Consider the following 20,401-nt stretch of genomic DNA (forward strand, 5'->3'; position numbering starts at 1 on the left):
TTGTTATACATTAGTATTAAAAGGATCTCTGTGCTTAATCTATGAATACACCTCGCGTAGTAATGAGCCTTCTCCCTTATTTTTCTTGGCATGCATAATGAAGCCCAAAGTTTAAGAGAAAAATATCACTTTGTCATTTATTTCCTATCGAGGCTCAGGGCTAGCAGAACTCTAAAAATATTTTACAAATCTAGCCTGGTGGAAAGCCACAGCAGTGTGATACGAAGAGCAGCACAGAGGATCCCTAAGACATGAATTAAAGTCTTGGTTCACAGCTACACTGTGACTGCACTTTAACATTTAGTTTTTTCCTCATCTGTAAAATAAGAAGGTATCCACTGCTTCCAATATTTCTGGCAGAACAAAAATTCTGATTTTGTAACCTTTAACATTAATGTCAAACTTGTCAGAGAGGAATTCAGTGAACTCTTACTTACCAAAGGACCTTTCTGAGGCAGTCTTTCTTGAAATTCCACTTCTCTGTGCTCTTAGTCTATGAAATTTACCATCCTATTCTATACATGGTTCACACCTCTTTAAAGCCAGAGAATATAAATAATTCCAATGCTAAATGACTAGAAAAATAACCATGAAGAATTACTGCAAGCTTCACTTACTCGGTGAGCCAGCAGAAAAAAAAATAACATCTATTACTATGGTACACAATATTTCACCTATATTAACAAACACAGTGTAATTCTAAAAATAGATTTGAGGAGGTGGTGGAGATCTCAGAGTTAGGCTTCTCAAATCTGCCCTATAGGAGACATTTGGCAATATGTGAAGTCAGGTTTTGTTTTTACAATTCAGGGAGTACGATGGCATCTGGTAGCCACAAGCCAGAGACTGCTTGTTATGGTTTGTGTCTAGATGTTCTCCCAAAGCCTCTTGCAGTCATGGGATGGGCTTCTGGAGTTTATGTTTGATTCATGGTCCAGTGCTGGGATTATGGGTGTGAGTGCTACACACGCCCAGGGGCAGGTAGACTGAATACAATATAAAGGAGGGAAGGAAGCTTGCTCTCTGCCCCCTCCTCCCTTTTTGCTTTTGCTGTTTTCCACAGCCATGAACTGTTGCCCTCTGCCATATGCCACCCTGCCTAGGAGCCAGCTGCACGTGGCTTGAAATCTCCACAAACTGTGAGTTAAATAAACCTTTCTTTTCTTAATTCTGGGCATCAGGTATTTTGTCTAAACAATGAGAGAAAAGTAACTGAGACACTGCTAAACATCTGCCAACTTACAGCACAGCCCTTACAACAAAGAATCACCTGGCTTGAAATGTTAAAAGTGCTAAATTTGAGAAACTCTGCCTTTGACCAACGTTTTTGGATGGGGAACAGCACTACCTTCTAGAAAGTAGTTGATAATTAGTTGTTAGAGCTGTGGGGAGTGGGCTGCTGGCCAGGGTAGACAGCGGTCCTGTCCAAAGGTACATCATGCAATGTGCGAGACAACCCTTCTTAATGAAGTACTATACCTCACACTTCCCAACTTTGAAATGTCTCATGAATTACACACCTGACAAACTTCTTTATAATTACTTGATCCTAGACCCATAGTCCATCTTACATACAAAGAATTTTTTGCAAGACTGAGAAATCCTTATTTTTTTAAACACAAAAGTAGTAGATAAATCAAAAGATAGTATTTTGTTATATTTGGAATTTTGTCAAGAATTGCTCAACACTTTGTAAAAATACATCACCAATACTACTGTGGTATTTGAAAGGCCAATAAAACAAAGATGTATAGGGCACAGTGACACATGTCTGTAATCCCAGCTACACAGTAGGCTGAGGCAGGAAGATTGCAAGTTTGATGTGAGCCTGAGCACCCTGGCAAGATTGTGTCTCAAAATAAAAAATAATTTCAAAATCGGGTGGTGGCTAGCAATGTAACTCAGTAGTAAAATGCCCTGAGTTTGATTCCTCATCAAAACTAAGCATTTATATATTGAAATATGAATTATAGATTACTTGCACTGCACTCTTATATTACAAATAGGGAGTATATATGGTTCCATTCTTACAGATTTCATTTTGTGGTAGTGAAGAGGGCATGCGAAAGCATATGCCACCAAAAAAGGAAGCACTGATTAAATCCAGGGGGGCTGAGAATCTGCTTTACTGATCACCTCTCTCAACTGCTTCTCTTTATGGAAGTCAAATTGGAAGCCTAGAAAAGAATCCTTCCCTGGTGACAAGTGTGGGGAATTTTTCAGGATAAGTCATTATCTTTTGTTCTGATCGCCTATCCATGCTAGCACTAGAGCTTTACGTATTAGGGACTGCCTGATTCAAATTTGAAGTATTCCATCCAAACACACAACATAAACCTGCGTTATTCAGCTCTACAGGTAAAATATTACCATGGGAACCATGACAAGGACAAACTAAGAAAACTGTCATCACCAATCAGTCAGAATACTAGGCCTCAGTCATTTGGTGGTCTATGCAATCCTCTTCCATGTAAAAACAAACCAAATGAGCATGACTCACTTCAGAGATTTCTAATTTGGCAAGATGAAATCACCACAGGTCTAAAATTTCCCTTGGAACAAAATGTCACAGACCAGGCTTTGGAAGGAAAACAGTAATAATCATTTACTTGAGCAGTCCCACAACTCATTTTATCTATCATGTGGGGTCCAGTTTTCATTTCATTCTAAATGCCAGGGAGACCAAATGCCAGTTTTGATTACTCTGACTCCTTAATATGATTTTTGGTAATATTACAAACTCCTTCCTGAAACCTTAATTTTCCCTCTTGTTTACTTGTTAGGCAAACATTAATTGAGTGCTCCTAGCTTGAAATACTGTACACAATGCTCTGGAGAATTATAAAGTAGAAGACAATCTGTCTGCCTTTGACAATGTTACCACCTAAGAAGGAGACACAACAAATATAAATACATAAACCATGAAACAGGGCAAAACCAAGGACACTGCAGAAAAGCAAATTGTAAACACTAACGGAGAACACAAATCAAATCTTAGGAAAAAATACATGTGTGGAGGTGCGAGCTGATAGGCAATTCTCCAAAGTCTCCTTTATAGTTTTCTGCAGTGTACGCTTTCTCCCTTAAACTTTTTGTTCTCAGTGGAGGCCCAGGAGGTGCTTACTTGATTTCCAGCCTGCTTACCCTAAGATGGCACAATGCCACTCAAGTGTGAAGTCACAAGTAACACAGTTCTGCACACAGAAAAAATTGATTGCAGGTTTGTTTAAGGCACACAGAAATCTGGCAGATAACCTTTCATTTATAGCACCACAGAAGAAAAATAAACAGAACCATCCAATATTAATCTCTAATCTATAAAAACAACTTTTCTTCTTTTACTTCCCATCTATAAAAATGGAGAACAGTAACTTCAATTACCTGTACTTTACAGGGAAAATGAAACAGGGCAGAAGCCAATATACACTGTATTTCTGGGGAGCAGGGTCAGGGGATACCTTCACAGAGTAAAATAGGTCCTGGGAACAAACGGTGGTATTCCTTCTTCTTCATGTACTCAGCTATAAACCACATACCTTTTAGCTGAAGGGCTATTTCCTTAATGTCTATTTCACCCACGGATTCCTTCTGGGAAGAAAAAGCATCCTCTGGACTATTTTTAAATATTCTAGTAGAATCACTTTCTTAAACAATTAGGTCAATTTTTTTCAGAAATTTCCATTTAATAATGATTTGTCTCTACCTAAAGTACCATTCATTCAAATAATATTTATGGCCACCTGTTATGCACCAAGAAACTCTTGCAGAAATCTCTGCCTAATGAAGCTTCTTTTCCAGAATATAAAATAGGGTTTGTAAATGATATGTTTGATAATAAGAAGTTCTGTGGAGAAAAGACCACAAATTAGAGGTGAAGGTTTTCAACGTTAAGGAGGGTAGTCGAGGCCAGTCTCAAGGAGAAAGTGGCATGCACAATTTTCAATTCATAGAGAGCTCTAGACTGTAACTCAATTCATGCTACTCCACTTTTTGCCTTTTTCTATTACTATTTATATTGATACATAGTGATGAAAAAGATTAATTTCAAGTTAAAATAAAGTTTGACATACAAAAAAAGTGCCCCTAATAACAATATTTGTCTTGGTTAATTTGCTGTCATTGCTGAGACAAAATACCCAACATCCAAAATTAAAGAGGGAAAGGTTTATTTAGTTCACAGTTTGTGGAAGTTTCAGTCCATACTCAGCTGGCTCCAAGGCAGTGTGGCATATGGCAGAGGGCAACAGTTCATGGTGGCAGGAAAACAGTAAAAACAACAAGCGCAAAAAGGAAGGAGCAGCAGAAAACAAGCCTCTTTCCCTCCCTTATACTGAATACAAAATATCCACCCTAGGGTGGATGTAGCATTCACACCCATAATCCCAGCATTGGCCTATGAATCAATAAAAAACTCTAGAAGTCCACCTCCCCATGACTACATGAGGCTTTTGGGGGACATCCAGACACAAACCATAACATCCTGCCCCTGGCCCCCCAATGACTCATGTACATCCCCTTATGCAAAACGATTTTAGTCCATCTGTAAGAGTGGCCAAAGTCCTAATAGTTTCAGCATTGCTGAAAAGTCCAAGTCACAAGTCTCCTCTAAGATTTAAGGTGAACTCTTAGCTGTGAGCCCCTACATAAATGAAAATAAAGTTAAACACTTTCAACATTCAATGGCACAAGATAGATATTTCCATTCCAAAAGTTACAAACAGCGAGATATAAATGACTGGGACCAAAGCAAGTCCAAAATCCAGCAAGGCAAACATTAAGTCCTGTAGCTCCATGTGGAACATCCGAAGCAATCTGTGGTAGGTTGTACACTCCAAAGGGCTTGTGTAGCTCCACCCCTAGGGCACTTCCTGTGGTTGTAGCTCCCTTGGCTTCTCTCTCAGGTCTGCTCTGCTCCCTCCTTGCAAGTTTCCTTAGATGATCCATGTTCCTGGCTTTTCCAAACTTCTGGGTTCTCCACTGCACCTTTGTCTTCACACTCACAGCTCCACACACTACACTCTCAGGGGCACACTGCCTGGCCTCTCAAGCCTTCTGAAATCTAGGTGGAAGCCTTCTTAACTTCAGAACTCTTACAATCTGCATGGGCCTAAAACTAGTGCCATGTAGGTAATGCCAAAGCCTCCTGCCAGCTGGAGCAGTAGGCAGGCTTTCCTCTCTCTTGGCTGTAGCGGTCAAGTGCCAGGATCAGTGAGCATTCTGAATCCAAATCAGAGGACCAAATTCTCTATGCTGAAAGCCATTCTGGAACCTGGTGTGGCTGCTGCTGCCATCCTGGAACATGGCATTCTGCAGCTTTCTCCTCAAAGCAAAGTCTTTCACCTTTACAGAGTTGAGGCTGCAAAGGGTGGAGACTTGCTGCTCCTAGAGATGCCCTCAGGCCATCTTTTACATTCTCTTCTTCCTTCTCAGCATTCGAGATCTCCTCTGCTCTTTTTTTGCAGTCCACAGCTTTACTGGAGCTTCCTTTCTGGCCAAACTCATGTTTTAAATCATCCTGCTGGGCTCTTTGCTTTTGATTTGCAACATAAATCTGGCTAAAAGCCCCCAACAATAGCCATACCACGGCCTCAACAACTGACTGCCTTGGAATTTCTTCTGCCAGGTTAATTAGTCTGCCGCCCTTACTCTTAGTCTCAAGCAAAATCTCTGGATATGAGCACAATTCAGACAAATTTTCTGCCAAGTTATGACATATATCATCTGGAGTCCAACAGCCAATGCAGTCCTTCCCAGCAGAAACCTCCTGAATCCAGTCTTTACTGGCAGGATTTCTATTGGCATTCTGGTCTTTTCAGGTCTGACCAGAATGGCTCATAAAGAACAGCCTAAGGTGTTCCAGCTCTACACTTTCAAGTGACATCTAGGAACCTTTCCAAACTATTTCCACAAGCCGTTCCCAAAGGCTCTTGAACCACATGGTCAGGCACCAAATTCTGTGTTGGTTACTTTTCTCTCATTGCTGGGACAAAATGCCTGAGAGCCAAAATTAAGGAAGGAAAGGTTTATTTAGCTCATAGTTTGTGGAGGTTTCAGTCCATAATCAGCTGGCTCCAAAGCAGAGTGGCATATGGCAGAAGGGTGACAGTTCATGGCATGGAAGACAGCAAAAGCAATAAGAACAAAAGAGAGGAGCAAAGCAAGCCTCTTTCTCTCCCTTATATCATGTGGAGGTGACCCATCCCAGGGTGAGTGTAGCACTCACACCTATAATCCAAGCATTGGACGATGAACCAACCAAAAACTCTAGAAGCTCATCCCATGACTACATGAGGCTTTGGGGGAATATCTAGACACAAACCATAACAATATCTATTTCACCAAAAAACTATTATACATAGCTAAAAAGACAAATTAGGAAATACAAGGGAACAGGGTGGAAGAAGTGATCCTTCACAAAAATTAAAAACAAATAATAAAAAACCTTTACAGATGAAGGGCAAAGACTAATAAAAATGTGTAAGATACAAAAAAATAAAATTTGTTGAAACTAATAAATGTATGTGTACAACAATGTGAAATGGTTTCCTAGAATGATAGTACTACTAAAAAGTTCTGGGGATGATTCACGTTGATGTGAATATATTTAACAGTATGACTGGACACTTTAAATGCTCCAGAAGTTTAGCTGTTAGGTGTTTTTCATAACAAATGTATAAAAAAACTTAGATTTCTAAAGGCATAAAAAATTTTTAAGGACAAAATTCTTCAGACTATATCAAATTATAATATTGTAGACCAGAGAATATTGTCATATTGACAATTCTGCTTCAAGGAATGGTTCATGCCTTATTGCACTCAATCATGTCATCTAGAATTTAATAAACATAGTATTTAAAATCAGTAGGAGAGAAATGATTAATTAATATTGTTGAATCCATTTGCGAAATCTGTGGAAAATATATATGTAGCTAGGTTCTTGTATCATGATGTACACATTCCAAAATTAAATAGCTGAAAAAAATTAAAAGAACACACTGTGGAAAGAAAAAGAACACACTGTGATACCTAAAAATATAAAAAGTTTAAATTTCAATGTCCATTAATACAATATTCTCAATGTACTGCCTAGCTGCTTTTGTGCTAGAGCAGCAGAGCTGAATTGCTGCAATAAAGAGTGGATATGGCCTGCAAATCCTCATCTATGTACCATCTGGTCCCTGCCAGAAAGTTTGCTGACTCCTGTACGGGGTGTGATGAACTGGGGTCTCTTCTTCATTGTCACTGCAAATGGCAATCAAATACAATACAATAATATATATTTTAATAAATATACTTGTTACCAATAAATGTAGTATAATTACAAAATTCATAGAATTTTTATGTTAAAAATACTGTAGCAAAGCTGGAGATAGAATTCAGTAGTAGAGCATTTGCCTAGCATGTACAAACCCTGGCATCAATTCCCAACACAGCAAAAAAAAAAAAAAAAATCAATCAATAAAAATATTGTAGCAGTGAACCCAGGAATTCAGACTCTAGGCCCTAAGACTGGAAACAGGGATAGCAAGCATGACAGCTACACTTGAATACTGAACCAGGGTCTCAACTCTGCAAGAAGTAAGACAGCTTCTCCAGCAAAATTTTATATTCCTAAAGTCCTATTATTCTGAAATATTAATATCTTGAAATTATTACTAACAAGTTATACAACATACTTATTTAAAAAGAAATGTTTAGGTTGGCTTGTATGAAACTGGAGATATTCAAAGGTTTGTAACACATTCATATCATGAAATGAAAAGGGAGACCCAGATTAAACAGCCCATCCTAAGTGTGGATGAAGTCAAAGAACCCAAAATTGACAGATTACTTTCACCAAAATCACAACACCAATCACATCAATTAATATAATCACTTGTTGTATTTGTTTGATGGCTCCTTGACATGTTCTTTGCAAGCTTGTTTTACTTTGTAAGACTGCAGGTGCTATAAACTAAGACATTTATTCCATTTAATATATTAAGTAATATTTTGACAAACATAATCAAATCAAACCAGAAGTAAGGATATTTTCCCCTGAAAAGCGGCTGTATATTTCACAAGTCTGAAAACCATGTGTGTATCTCTTGAACGTGTAAGCATTGTAGCACATAATTTGGAAAAAAGCCAACCACAATCCCCTCCTGGTCCATCTCACAAGCTTGTTTGTGGGCAACTGCAGAGAAAAAGTACCAGGATAGGGAGACTAGCACAAGATCCATGACTTCACATTCAAAACAAAACAATTAACCTTGTGAGCCTCAATTTTCCCTTCCACAAGATAGGGATAATGGTTTCCACTGCAGGGCTGTACAAACATTAGAGGTGCTCTAGGTAAGCGATACAACATGCTGTAATATTATCTAACATCTTCAAAGCAATTAACCATGTGCCAGACATTTTCTGCACATAAATATATGATTACAGACAATGAGAGAGAATGATTACAGCTGCCACACTTGAACGAAGTAGGCACCAATGCAGTCTTGTTTTAAAGATAAACAAGCTGAGACACTTGGACTTTCAGTAATGAGCCCAAAGTCATGGAGCTGGGCAGACTTGGCCCAGTCGTCTAAGGCCAGAAAGAAGCTGGCTTGCTTTTCCGCAAAACTCCCTTAATATATGAGAGTGGTTACTGTGATATTGTTGTCCACTGTTTACCAGGATAAGAACAAGTAACTGTTTCTTTGTTTGAATCTAACCATAACCTTCTAAAACACCACAGTACCCCTCAAGGGTTCTCCATGCCACTGGGGTAAAACCCTTTCCAGAATGTTACTTTTCAACTGACACTAGGTTTCTCTCTATGAAATTTTGGAGAGAAATTCCATTTTTGAAAGACTTTCAAAATTTTAGCTGAGAGCAGTGTATATATCAATCACCTCTTCTCGGGATCCTGAATGTCTCCCCTATAGTCTTTCCTCCCTTTGTGCTCGTGTCCTTGAAAAAGCGGGACTAAGCCACTAGTAGAAGGACCTAGGAGAAGGAGCCAGGAACATCAGCCTAATGCTTATAGTAGGGGTGAAAAACCACTTGGTTAACACTGCAGAGTTGGTGAATTTAAACCACAAGAGGGCTGTGTTTCAAAAAATAAGACTACTTGCTTCCCACTGTGTATGTTTCCCCTCCTTAGAATGAAGCATAAAGGACAAGGGACTTCAATTTTAGGGCCATCAGCTAATCCGACTTTCATTTTTAAAAGGCAATGAAAGTGATTAATGCACTAGAATTTTAGAAAGAGGAAAAATGTTATTATGTGGTACAGTTACCAATCACTCCCAAGCTCCAGCCCCTGAAATTTATACACTGTACTGAAAAGTCTGTTCTAAAATTGCTACAGGGGCAGCTTCGTTGGAGAGAACATACAGGGGCCAGTGGAATATGTAACTCCCAAAATGTTATGTGAACATGCTAAAAAAGTAGACTTAAAACCAAATACAAACCCCTCTGAGAACACAAGAATTATTGCCTTAAAGCAAGCAAAAGACCTACAGAGACACTATTAAAGCCATTTTCACAGACTCTTATAAAGAATGTTTGCAAAAATTATTAACTATTATTAAAACACAGTTATGAATCAGAGTGGACATTATTAATAGTGGTAACAGTAGTCACTGCCTTTATAGCAATCATAGGAGTCAAAGTCACCATCACAGCAGTATCTTCCTGGTCCTTGTCATGTAGTAGACTGAGTTTTTCATATGTGCCCAGCCCCATACTCAGAGCACAAATGAATCATCTCAATTATTCCCTCTAACAAGTTTGCCAGAGTGACACAGCCTCAGTGATCTGATTTTGGGCAAATTACTCTTACCTCTCTATTCCTCAATGTCCTTATTTGTGACTGAAGATATTATCTATCTCACAAGATGATTGTGAGACTTAAATGTGTTAAAAGTAAGTGGTGTCCTAAAAACACTGTCTGGCATATAATAAATACCATAAAGGCTAGATGTCACTAATTCTTCGTCTAATCTTAGTCTCAGTGATGAGGAAACCAAGGCATAGGGAGGCCACGTCTGAAGTCACACAGCAGGTAAATGTTAGACTTGTGGTTTGAACCCAGGCATTCTGACTCTGGAGTCCACACCTTTAACTACCTCAAAGACCCCTAGAGTTTTCAAATATACATATGTTTATATTTATACATCAGGGTAAATGGAGGGAATTTTCAAGTAGCACAGCGGGCATCACCTGAGGTTGTGACTGTCCCAGAACCTGACTTATCAGCCATAAGGTCAAAAACCTCTACTGGATGCTGAGATTACACTAAATACCAGATGGTGCCAGGTGCAGCCTGAAACTTAGTTCTAGGGAGAAAGACAGTCTATACAAATACCTTAATTCGGAATAATAATGGACAACTGCAAAAACAAAAACAGCAGAAAGAACCTCTTAAAATGGTCTTTTCCTGGCTCCAGGAGAAAACAGACTGCGTTAAAATGTCCTGCCCACCCGCTCCCCAACCCCTCACTCTGGGTCCACAGAGTCTTTATCCAACTTTACCTTCTCTACATTTTATGGTTGATTGTATCAACATTTATGCACTGTTCTGATCTTTTGATATTTATGCTTAGAAGGGAAAATGTTTAAGCCAGAAACTTAAGAATAAGGAAGAATGAAAAACATTAAAGTAGCAAAAATGTAATCTCCTGATCATGATATTACTCCTTTCATATAACTCACTTATCATTTCCCTTAGAAACTGTTCTGTTAGTTTTAAAACATTGAGATCAAAATGATTATTCCACAGGTAACAGCTACCATATATGATATGAAGGGATTTATTTTTACAAGAATATAATCTGAATTCATCTGCTTCTATTTGTTTTTTTTCTATTTTTTTAAACAAAATAGAAACAATAAACAGCAATAAGGCCTATAACTATTTTTCCTTTAGTAAAATACTGTAGCAATTAAAAAGCTTCTACAGGATATAACTAGTTGGAAGCTGCACTAAGAAAAACTTCTGGCTGACCACAAAATAGCCACTGTTCCAGGGAAAGGTCAAGTATTCAACTTCTATTCACTAAAGCTGAATGACATTCTATAATAGACTTATCAGATGTGTTCTACATACCAGTTGGTGAAGAATTAAGAAAAAAGTTAAAATGTTTATACTGGTCAGCCAAGTAGCAAAGAACCAGCATACCAGATTCAGGTACCTTTGTTACTGCCAAGCAAAGGCTGTCCTAGAGCCAGGATAAGAGGCCATCTGAAGATTAACGCAAGGGGCCAGGTGAAATGAGATAGCCTAATGCCAAATCTGGATGAACTCCACAAAAGCAGCACTTCTGTAGTCTCCAGTGTATGTCAACAGATCAAAATGTATTAACCTCTTCCTGCAATATTTGAAAATTATAGGAAATAAAAAAAAACTGATGTAAAATATATATACATATATATGTATGTATACAACATTAGTAAGATTTTTCAGGTCAAAGAGAGGAGCGAGGTTTTAGAATAATAAATGATTCTATAATAACTGAATGTATTGTTAAAATCTGGAAGAAAAATAAATGAGTCATTTTGCTCTTTAACCTGGTAAGACCTAATTTATATTAACTTAAAAATAACAGGATTTGTAGGACTATAAATTAATATGAACACTCAGAATTTTGTATGAAATTCATATCAATTATTTTTCTTGCCCTATACCATGTGTATCATATAGTATATAACTTCTATACCTAATTACATAACCTACAAGTCAGTTTAGTAACACAGAACTAATTGACCATGTTTTCAATTATCTTGTCCTATATATCTACTGCATCATGCTGATACGGTTTAAATTGTACTACATAAAGGGTGTTCAAGGCTTAGTTAGCTTTTTGTATCAGCAATATCACTTTATGTGGAAATAGGGTCTTTTTAGAGCTGGTCAAGTTAAGGAGAGGCCATTATAGTGGGCCACAATACAATCCAACTATGTCCTTTTAAAGAAGCAGAAACTTCAACCAAGAAACAGACATGCAGAGAACAATACTGTGAGGGCACCAAACACCATCTACAAGCCCAGGAGTAGCAGAAGGCTGCAGAGAGAAAGGAACAGATGCTCCCTGATCAGCCTCAGGAGAAACTAACCCAGCCAATACACACGTGTGGGACTTTGTTTTTGTTTTGTGTTGCAGTAACAGAATACCACAGATTGGGAAACTTATAAAGAGAAGAAATTTACTTCTCGCAGTTCTGGAGATGGGAAAAGTCCAACACTGAGGTACCCTGCAGTAGCAGGTAAGGCTTTCTTGTTTTATCATCCTACAGTAGAAAGTGAGAGAGGGCAGAAGAAAACAGACTGAACTCACAGCCTGGAGCCTTGTGTAACTTAGGTACTGAGGTCTTTACCTTTATCAGTTAAGGACCTCACATCAGGCCCCACCTCCCAAGACTGTTGCATTAGAGAATAACTCCAAGATATGCTTTTGGGAGGACACATTCAAACCGCAACAGAATTCCAGCCTCCAGAGCGATGAGACAGTATATTACAGTCCTTCAAGCCACTCCATTTACAGTTTGCTGTTGCAACAGCCCCAGGAAACTCATATACATGCTGCGGCAGAGCTGGCCAGGGCTCGCATTGTGACGCTGGAGGCTCATGCCCAGAGCACACATCTGACTCCATGCTGCGGGAAATGGAGCGGAAAACCTGCAATTCAGGTGGCAGGAGGAAATGCTCACCTAAAATACTAAAAATAAAGTCTCCTGTTTAAAGCATATTTTCCATGTTTCACTTTGTCTATTCCTCGCAACTACACTGTGAATGAAATGAGGGAGGGTTATTGTCTTCATTTTATTGACAAGCAATTTTAACCTTCTTCGTTGAATATTTTGGCCTGTGTGTGTGCATGTGTGTGTATATATGTGCACTGTATATGTATGTGCACATATAATACACATATATATGAGCTCAGAGAACCATACCTCCAACCCACCATGTACTGGCTGTTACACACTTGACCTAAAGCAAAAGCTTGTTTTGCTTCTGTCTTGTGTAAGAACAGCTTCAGTGGAATGCTCCACTCTGCAGTAAGACTAGACTCACCCTGAAACTCTACTATCTATTCCAGAAAAAAATTAAAAACAACCGTACTGGGACCAACTTCCTCTACAAAATAATGTCTGTTCTTTGGTTTCACTCCAATTCCAGAAAGATAACCTTTATTCATCTCCCCAATGATCATTTACAAGCCCTCAAAATTGTCTACATTCTTATCATCTCTCTCTCTTAAAAATTGTGTATATAAATTTCTGAATAATTTTGGAGAAGCAATCCATTCTGTGATGATCATCCATGTTGTGATTTTCTCCTTTTGTATGATAATGAGTTTGTATGCCCTTTCTCCTATTTAGTCTTACTCAGGTTATTTCTGCCAATCTTCAGCGAGGAGAGGAGACTTTTCCCTTTACCCTGTATACACACAGCAGAACAAGTATCCGTGCCAAATCTGATACTTAAAGAAAATATACTATAAATATTCTAGTGTGGAACAATTGTAACAATTTCAAATTAAAGCCTCCTCCAGTAACCTGTTTCAGTTACTCACTCACTGCTGGAACATAATACCTGACACCCACAATTTAAAGGAAGAAAAGTCTATTTTGGCTCACAGTTTGTAAAGGTTTCAGTCCACAGTCAGATGGCTCCAAGGCAGGGCTGCTGGACAGAGGGTCATAGGAGGACTGCCATAGCACACAGGCAGGAAAGTAGAGAGTGATAAAGGAAGGAGAGGCATACACACCCTTCCAGGCCACACCCACAGTGACCCAGCTCTTCCCAAGAGGCTTCCCTTCCCAACAACAATGCAGCTATAAACACAGAAGTGGTATCACACCCATGATCCAGTCTCCTCCCCCAAACCCCAACTATAAACTTATGAGACTTGGGGTGGGGGGGTATCTAGTTTTAAACCATAGCATTTGGCCCTGGCCCCGAAAGACTCATTTAGTCCATCTCTAAGAGTTGGCTCTGTCCTAACAGTCTCCTCTGAGATGTAAGGCAAACTCTAAGCTTCAGGCCCCTATAAAAATGAAAAAAACATTGAACACTTCACAACCACGATGGCACAGGATAAACATTCTCATTCCAAAAGGTAAAACTATGGGACTAAAAATAATAGGACCATAGCAAGACTGAAATTGAGCAGGGCAAACGTTAAGTGCTGTGCTCATGTCCAGCACCTGGGGCAATCTGTGACAAGATGTGAACTCCAAATGGTCTGTGTGTCCCTGCCCCACATCATGACAGGTGGTTGTACCCCTCCTGGCCTCTCTCAGGTGGGATTTGCTCACTCCTTGAGGCTTTCCTCAGATTATCCACATTCCTGACTTTTCCAACATCCTGGGGTCTCCAATGAACTGGCTTCACCCTTACAGATTCATGACCAGACCCTCAGCACTACCTGTTCTCCCAAGCCTTGTTCTGAAATCGGGGCAGAAGCCTTTCATCCCACAACTCTTGCATTCTGCATATGCCTAAAACCAGCATCATGTGGATGATGCCAAGATCTGGCATCAACTGGAGCCTTCTGGCATCTTGCTGATGGCTGCAGAGACCTCTGAGTGCCTGTACAGCTAAGCACAGAGAACTGAATTCTGGGGAATGAACTGCCATTCCTTAGGCCCCACTATTCTGGAGCATGGTTTCCTAGGGTTATTTCTCAAAGCTAAGTCTTTCACTTTAACAGGTTTGAGCCTGCAAAGGCTGGAATCATGCTGGTCCTTGTGATGCCCTCAGGCCATCATTCCTATTGCCCTCTTGTAAAGTACTTGACTCTTCTATGCTAATCTTTTCAGCAATCAAGTCCTCCTCTGCTCCATGTTTGCAGGCCCCAACTTTACTGGGACATTCTTTCTGGGCAAACTGAAAACTTTTAATTATGCTGCTGGGCCACTTGCTCTAAATTTTCAAAGTAGAGCTGGCTAAACATCCCCAGCAGTAGCCATGCTTTCACTTCAACATTAGGCTACCTTGAAATTTCTTCTGCTGCACTTAACTTCAGTCTCTTACAGTGTCTGTGGACATGACCAAAGTGCAGACAAATTTTCTGCCAAACTATAACACACATGGTCTGTAGTCTAACTGCTGATGCACTGCTTGAGCCAAATGAAACCTCCTGAGCCTGGTCCTTACTGGCTGTATTTCTATCAGCATTCTGGTCTTTCGAGCTCTGATGAGACTCTCCCATCAAGCTTGGCTCACACTATTCTACTACTGCTTCTCTAGCCAACACCTCTAATCCATTTCAGACTTCTCCTGAAAGCAAGTTCCAAAGGTTTCTGAACCACATGGTCAGGTATAGCCACAGCAATGACCCCACTTCTGGTACTAAAATCTATCTTAGTTACTTTCTTCTTTCTGGGACACAATAGCCCACATCCAAAAGATAAAGGAGGAAAGGCTTCTTTTGGCTCATATTTTGTGGAGGTTTTAGTTCATAGTCAGCTGGCTGCAACACAGGGCTGCATGGCAGAGGGGCCTGGCAAAGATGGCTTACCCATGGTATGAAAGGAAGGAAGCAGAGAGTAATCAAGGGAGGAGGAAGGGTGTATACCCTTCCAGGCTATGCCCAAGTGACCCATCTTTTCCTATCGGACTACACCTCCCAACATCACATTCAGCTATAAATGCATCAGTGCACTAATCCAGTGATGAGTATCACGCTCATGATCCAATCACCTCTCAAAAGCTCCTCCTATGAGCACATGAGGTTTTGGGGGGACATCTACATGTAAATCATAACATGATGCAAGAAAGAATGACAAAACTAGTATCACATAGACTGAGCAGGCTCAGGAATCCAGGTAAGATGAAATAAATCAGAAGAAATTGGTAGAGATAGCAACCCATAAGTTATGAAAGAAACCTTGTGAAGAGAAGGAAACAGACTGGTAGAAGAGTTAGCATGATGAATAAATGCAGTGCCAGGAAGAAAAATGATAAATTACACAAATGCCTGAACAAACACTGGAGGAAGACTTGCATTTAATTAATTGGGGGAGTCTGAAAGGGTTGTAATGGGAAATGGGGTTGAGGTGAGTTTCATTTGCACTGAGAAATGAGGAGTCACTGATAGGGTTGACAAGGACTGCAGTTCTCACCATCAAATCTTGAGCAGGGTGTGATGTGGTGAAGAAGGGCCTTCCAGCAGCCTATGATAAAGACATTTCAGTAGTGGAGCAACCTGAGGTTGGTGCTGTTGCAGTATGTGATGTGAAGAACTGCTCAGGACTGAGGAGAGGATAACTTTACTTATACACTTTGTTTTAGCTACTGCCAAGACATACGACTCCATTTTTCTTTGTAGGGCTTATTATTACCCCAAATTAATGACTATCTAACACTCCTCCTATTAGTTTGTAAGCTAATGAGTATACAGAGATTGTGTGTTTTCAGAATTTTATTCCCAGAGCCTGGCACAAAGCTTTTCATCAAAACCGGACTCACTAACAGTTTGTTGAATGAATAAAAGAAGAAATTCCACCTTATTTACAAGTTCAATCGATGGCATCTCTGAAATCACTTTCTATCCATCTTCACTACCCATTTTTCCAATCCATGCCATGTTTTCTACTAGGATTAATGCAGCAGTCACCTAACTTATGACGTTCAAGCCCTCTCCCAATTCATTCCTTCATAGGCAATCCTAACAAACATAAATCACACAAAGTACCAGCTCCTACTTAAAACATTTTCCACTGTTCTTGGGACAAAGACTAAATTCCTAACTTGGACAGCAAAGTCAGCAAGGAGTACTCCCAGCCTAGGTGTCTATTCTCCAGGAAAGCTCTACTTCCTGTGATTCACCTCAGTTACTTAATTTCAGCCTGTTCTTTTCTTCAATAGGTCCTCTGTAGTAGCTCCCCCTACTTTGCGAAGCGTCCTCTTCTCAGCCTCTCGCCTGTTACACTTCTAATATCTATCAGGGTGTCACTTCCTGCAGCTGCTATTACTCAAACTCACAAAATAGTGTTGCTTTATTCAGAGTACTTGCCTCTGTTGTAATTATATAGTTACTAGTTGTTTTTGTTGTATGTCTAATTAAGGAATATTTTCTTGCGGAGTCTGGCTCACTATTACATTTCTAGAGTCCAGAAGAGTAGTTTAGGCTGAGCATACATTTCAATGGTCAGTGCTCACTTTGTATGACCCAGGCCTTGAGTTGGATCCTTAGCATAGAAAAAAACAAGTAACAGTTCATATGTGGTTGGTACTGAATATTTACTGACCAAGCAGAAAGTATTCTACGGGAAACCAAAGAGCTAAAAGTCAGCATCCAACACACAGATACCAAACCTTTCTGCAAAAACTAACGCAAAGCTGAAGGCAAAGGCTTGAGTGCTACTCCATAACATGAGGATGAGCTACTGCTAGAACGGGAGAGAAGGGGAAGTCCAGGACAATGCAAGCTTTGCAAAGCCCTGACTATTGACTGGGAAATAATGAGACCAGTAGAATCTGTTTCACGAGGAGCTCGACAGGAACTAGTCCAAACAATTAACTGAAACCACGTAGTTATGACTTAGGTAGTGACAGTAACTAGGTGAAAGGTTGCATTTACATATCCTATTAACAGCTCCTTAACTCATCATTCTGCTGGAAACATTTACCTATGCGGAGAAACCATTCAAACTTTCCTCTCCTTGGCATTTTCCATTTTCTTCAAAAAAAAAAAAATAGTCCTTAGTTCCTTGGCAAATGTTTTAAAGACATTTCACTGTGGTCGATTAGGCATACAGTAATAGCTAAGTGAAGCAAGGGCCATGCAGAAAATGGCATATAATAGAAAGAACCCACTTTGCTCCTGATTAAAGTTACTCATGTGCAGCCTGGAAAAGTGTACACACCAAGGGGTCCTGCACAGTACAGAGCATCAGGGGTTACAGGACAAGGCTTAACGTTTTAACCCCCATTTTCCATATCATTCTACATTCTCTAAGGGGAAAGAAAGAACTTACTACTTTGCTTTTATTTCCTTATTTTGAGCTTCTTTTAAAATAAGACGGAACACTGATGAGCATGGAAAAAAAATCCCATGTCGTTTCTTTTCTTTGGAGCCCATCAGTGACTCTTGGAACAAACAGCAAGCCGCCTGATTTTGTTTCGGGAGAAGCACGCTGACAGTTTCTGAAGCACATTCCACTTGAACCGGAGTCTGTTTTCCAAAGACAAATTATTTACCACGCCCTAGCAGGGAGAGGACAGCACGAAGCCGGTGAAAATTCTGATCTTCAGAAAGACAGCAGACAGTGATGATTTCCAATTTCATGCTGTTTATATAACGAGAACAGAGGCACAAGGAAATACAAGCCTGAACCACTGGCAAGAACTGTGACAAACAAGATAGAAAGGAAAAATGAAAGTACACTGAACAACTGACCAGACCAGGTCTAGGGGGGCAAAAGAAGGGGGTTTACAGAAGCCTTCTGCACCTCTACAGAAATATGATTTTAAAGTTCACAGCTGAAGCAAAAAAAAAACATTTAATAAAGCAGCACTTTACAACGAAATGGAGTATGATTTCATTAATTAACAAATGTCTGCTTCACACAAAGGACTCTATAGTGGTATAAATCCTAACAGCACATGCCTCTTCCCAAACTCCTCAAATCTGAGGATTATCTACAAAAATAAGTACTTTTCATGCAACAGTAATATAAGCAAGAAGTACACATATAATCCACCCAAAAGTTTTCTTTAAAAACTGCAGAAGGGTCCAGTCACATGCAAACATTTGCCACGCTACTTCAAAATTAATTTATGTCTTTATTGGACTTGCCTCAAAAGAGTTCTAAAAGGTGACGGCCTCAGCAAGTTCTGGATTACGTATCTAAGTGCTGTAAAAAATCTAATTCTTAAAATATTCTAAAGCGCAGATTTTTGGGAAGTTTCCATGGGTCTCCATACCAGCAAAATAAGTTCTACTGCATTATAAGTAAGTACTATTTTAAAGCAAACTGCTTTTGGCATAGATAAATGAAAACCTCATTATCTGAAATTTATGACAGGATATTTTTAGCCATGGAAACAGCTGCTGGTTGTTTGATTCCTGAGGGCCTCAGTCTTCATTTTTATTTATTTCCACCACTGCCTTGTGTTGTGTTGTGTTAGTTTGTGAGTTTATGCTGCCCATGACTGGCAGTTCAGGCACATTCAGGATAGGTAAGGCTCTGCTTAGTGACTGCAGCAGCTGCCTGCCAGGCACATTTCTCTTTGTGTTTTTCCTACAGACCTGTGGTCCCTGACCTCCTCAAAGGGAACTTCCCCCAGGGTTAAGGCAAGGAGATGGGCTTCTTTCATTGGTTTTGGGAATTTCCTCTTCAACTCTGCTAACATTCAAAGTTGGTTGTTTTAGAGTATCACAGGTTGTTTCTGTCTGGTTCCTTCTTTTCTTTCCATTTTTTTTGAAACAAAAATTTAAATGTAAAGGCAACAGGTAGCATTTTATTTAGAAGGAGTGTTTCTTTTTTTTATTTAGAAGGAGTATCTCTTGAAAAAGATACAAAAAGACATAGTTCACTCAAATGAGAGATGAAAGAAGAAACTATGGAAAGGAAATAAGTGTGGTCATTTAACTGTAAAATAATTTAGCTACTGTCTGAATGCTGAAATAAATCAGATTATGGACTGAAACGTCTGAGAAGCCTAAGGATGAAGAAATATAAATAAAAATATTTGGTAAGAGGATACTGAGAGAAGATGAAAGACAGTGTAAATCATGGATTTTTCATCTTTAATATATAAGGTTCATGACAGAAATAGGAGTTATAAGTTAAGGGTAGTATAAGTATATTTAAAAACAAAGCTGAATGTTAAAAACTAATAGCAACTAAAAATCAGTAACACAGAGGAAGAAAAAGAGGAGAGTCTATCTAGTTTCAAAACAATGTTTAGTAGAATTGACAAGTAAAATCACACGTTTAAGGTATACCATATCATGTTTTGAGATACATGTATCTTGTGAAATGATTACTACAATCAAGCTAATTAACATTTCCATCACTTCACATATTTGTACCAATTCTTAATTTGCTCTCCTTAGAAAGCTTTTTTTTTTTTTTTGAGACAGGGTCTTGCTATGTAGTTCAGGTTGGTCTTGAACTCCCAATGTAGCCCACACTAGCCTTGAATTCATGGCAATCCTCCCACCTCAGCCTCCCAAGTGCTGGGATTACAGGCATGCACCACCACTTCTGGCTCAGAAACATTTTATTGTTTTAATAGCACGTGCTTGTAGTAAGCAATGATTAAATTCCATGTAGGGCATTGGTACATGAACATGTCACATTTTAATTCTTTTTTCATTCCCTTCCCTTTCTCTCCCTCTGTCCTCCCTCCATCTCTTCTTGGTCCCCTTCTCGTTTATAAAAAAATCTATATAATAGCACAAGTCAAAAGTTA

The 20,401-nt window shown here is 39.3% G+C and overlaps 1 long non-coding RNA gene across 2 annotated transcripts; it reads left to right on the forward strand.

Annotated features, from left to right (window-relative positions):
* The first annotated feature begins 1,102 nt into the window (after window positions 1–1,102).
* Window positions 1,103–19,633, forward strand: LOC106148246. 2 transcript variants are annotated; one of them, XR_001233520.1, is made up of 3 exons: window positions 1,103–1,139; window positions 12,135–12,237; window positions 18,058–19,633. It is a non-coding gene; the product is annotated as an uncharacterized LOC106148246 (long non-coding RNA). The 2 variants fall into 2 exon arrangements; XR_001233519.1 differs by lacking the exon at window positions 18,058–19,633 and adding an exon at window positions 12,532–12,719.
* Window positions 19,634–20,401: the final 768 nt, after the last annotated feature.

Source organism: Chinchilla lanigera, unplaced genomic scaffold, assembly GCF_000276665.1.
Source record: "Chinchilla lanigera isolate Chin_1 unplaced genomic scaffold, ChiLan1.0 scaffold00017, whole genome shotgun sequence".
NCBI classification, from domain to species: domain Eukaryota; kingdom Metazoa; phylum Chordata; class Mammalia; order Rodentia; family Chinchillidae; genus Chinchilla; species Chinchilla lanigera.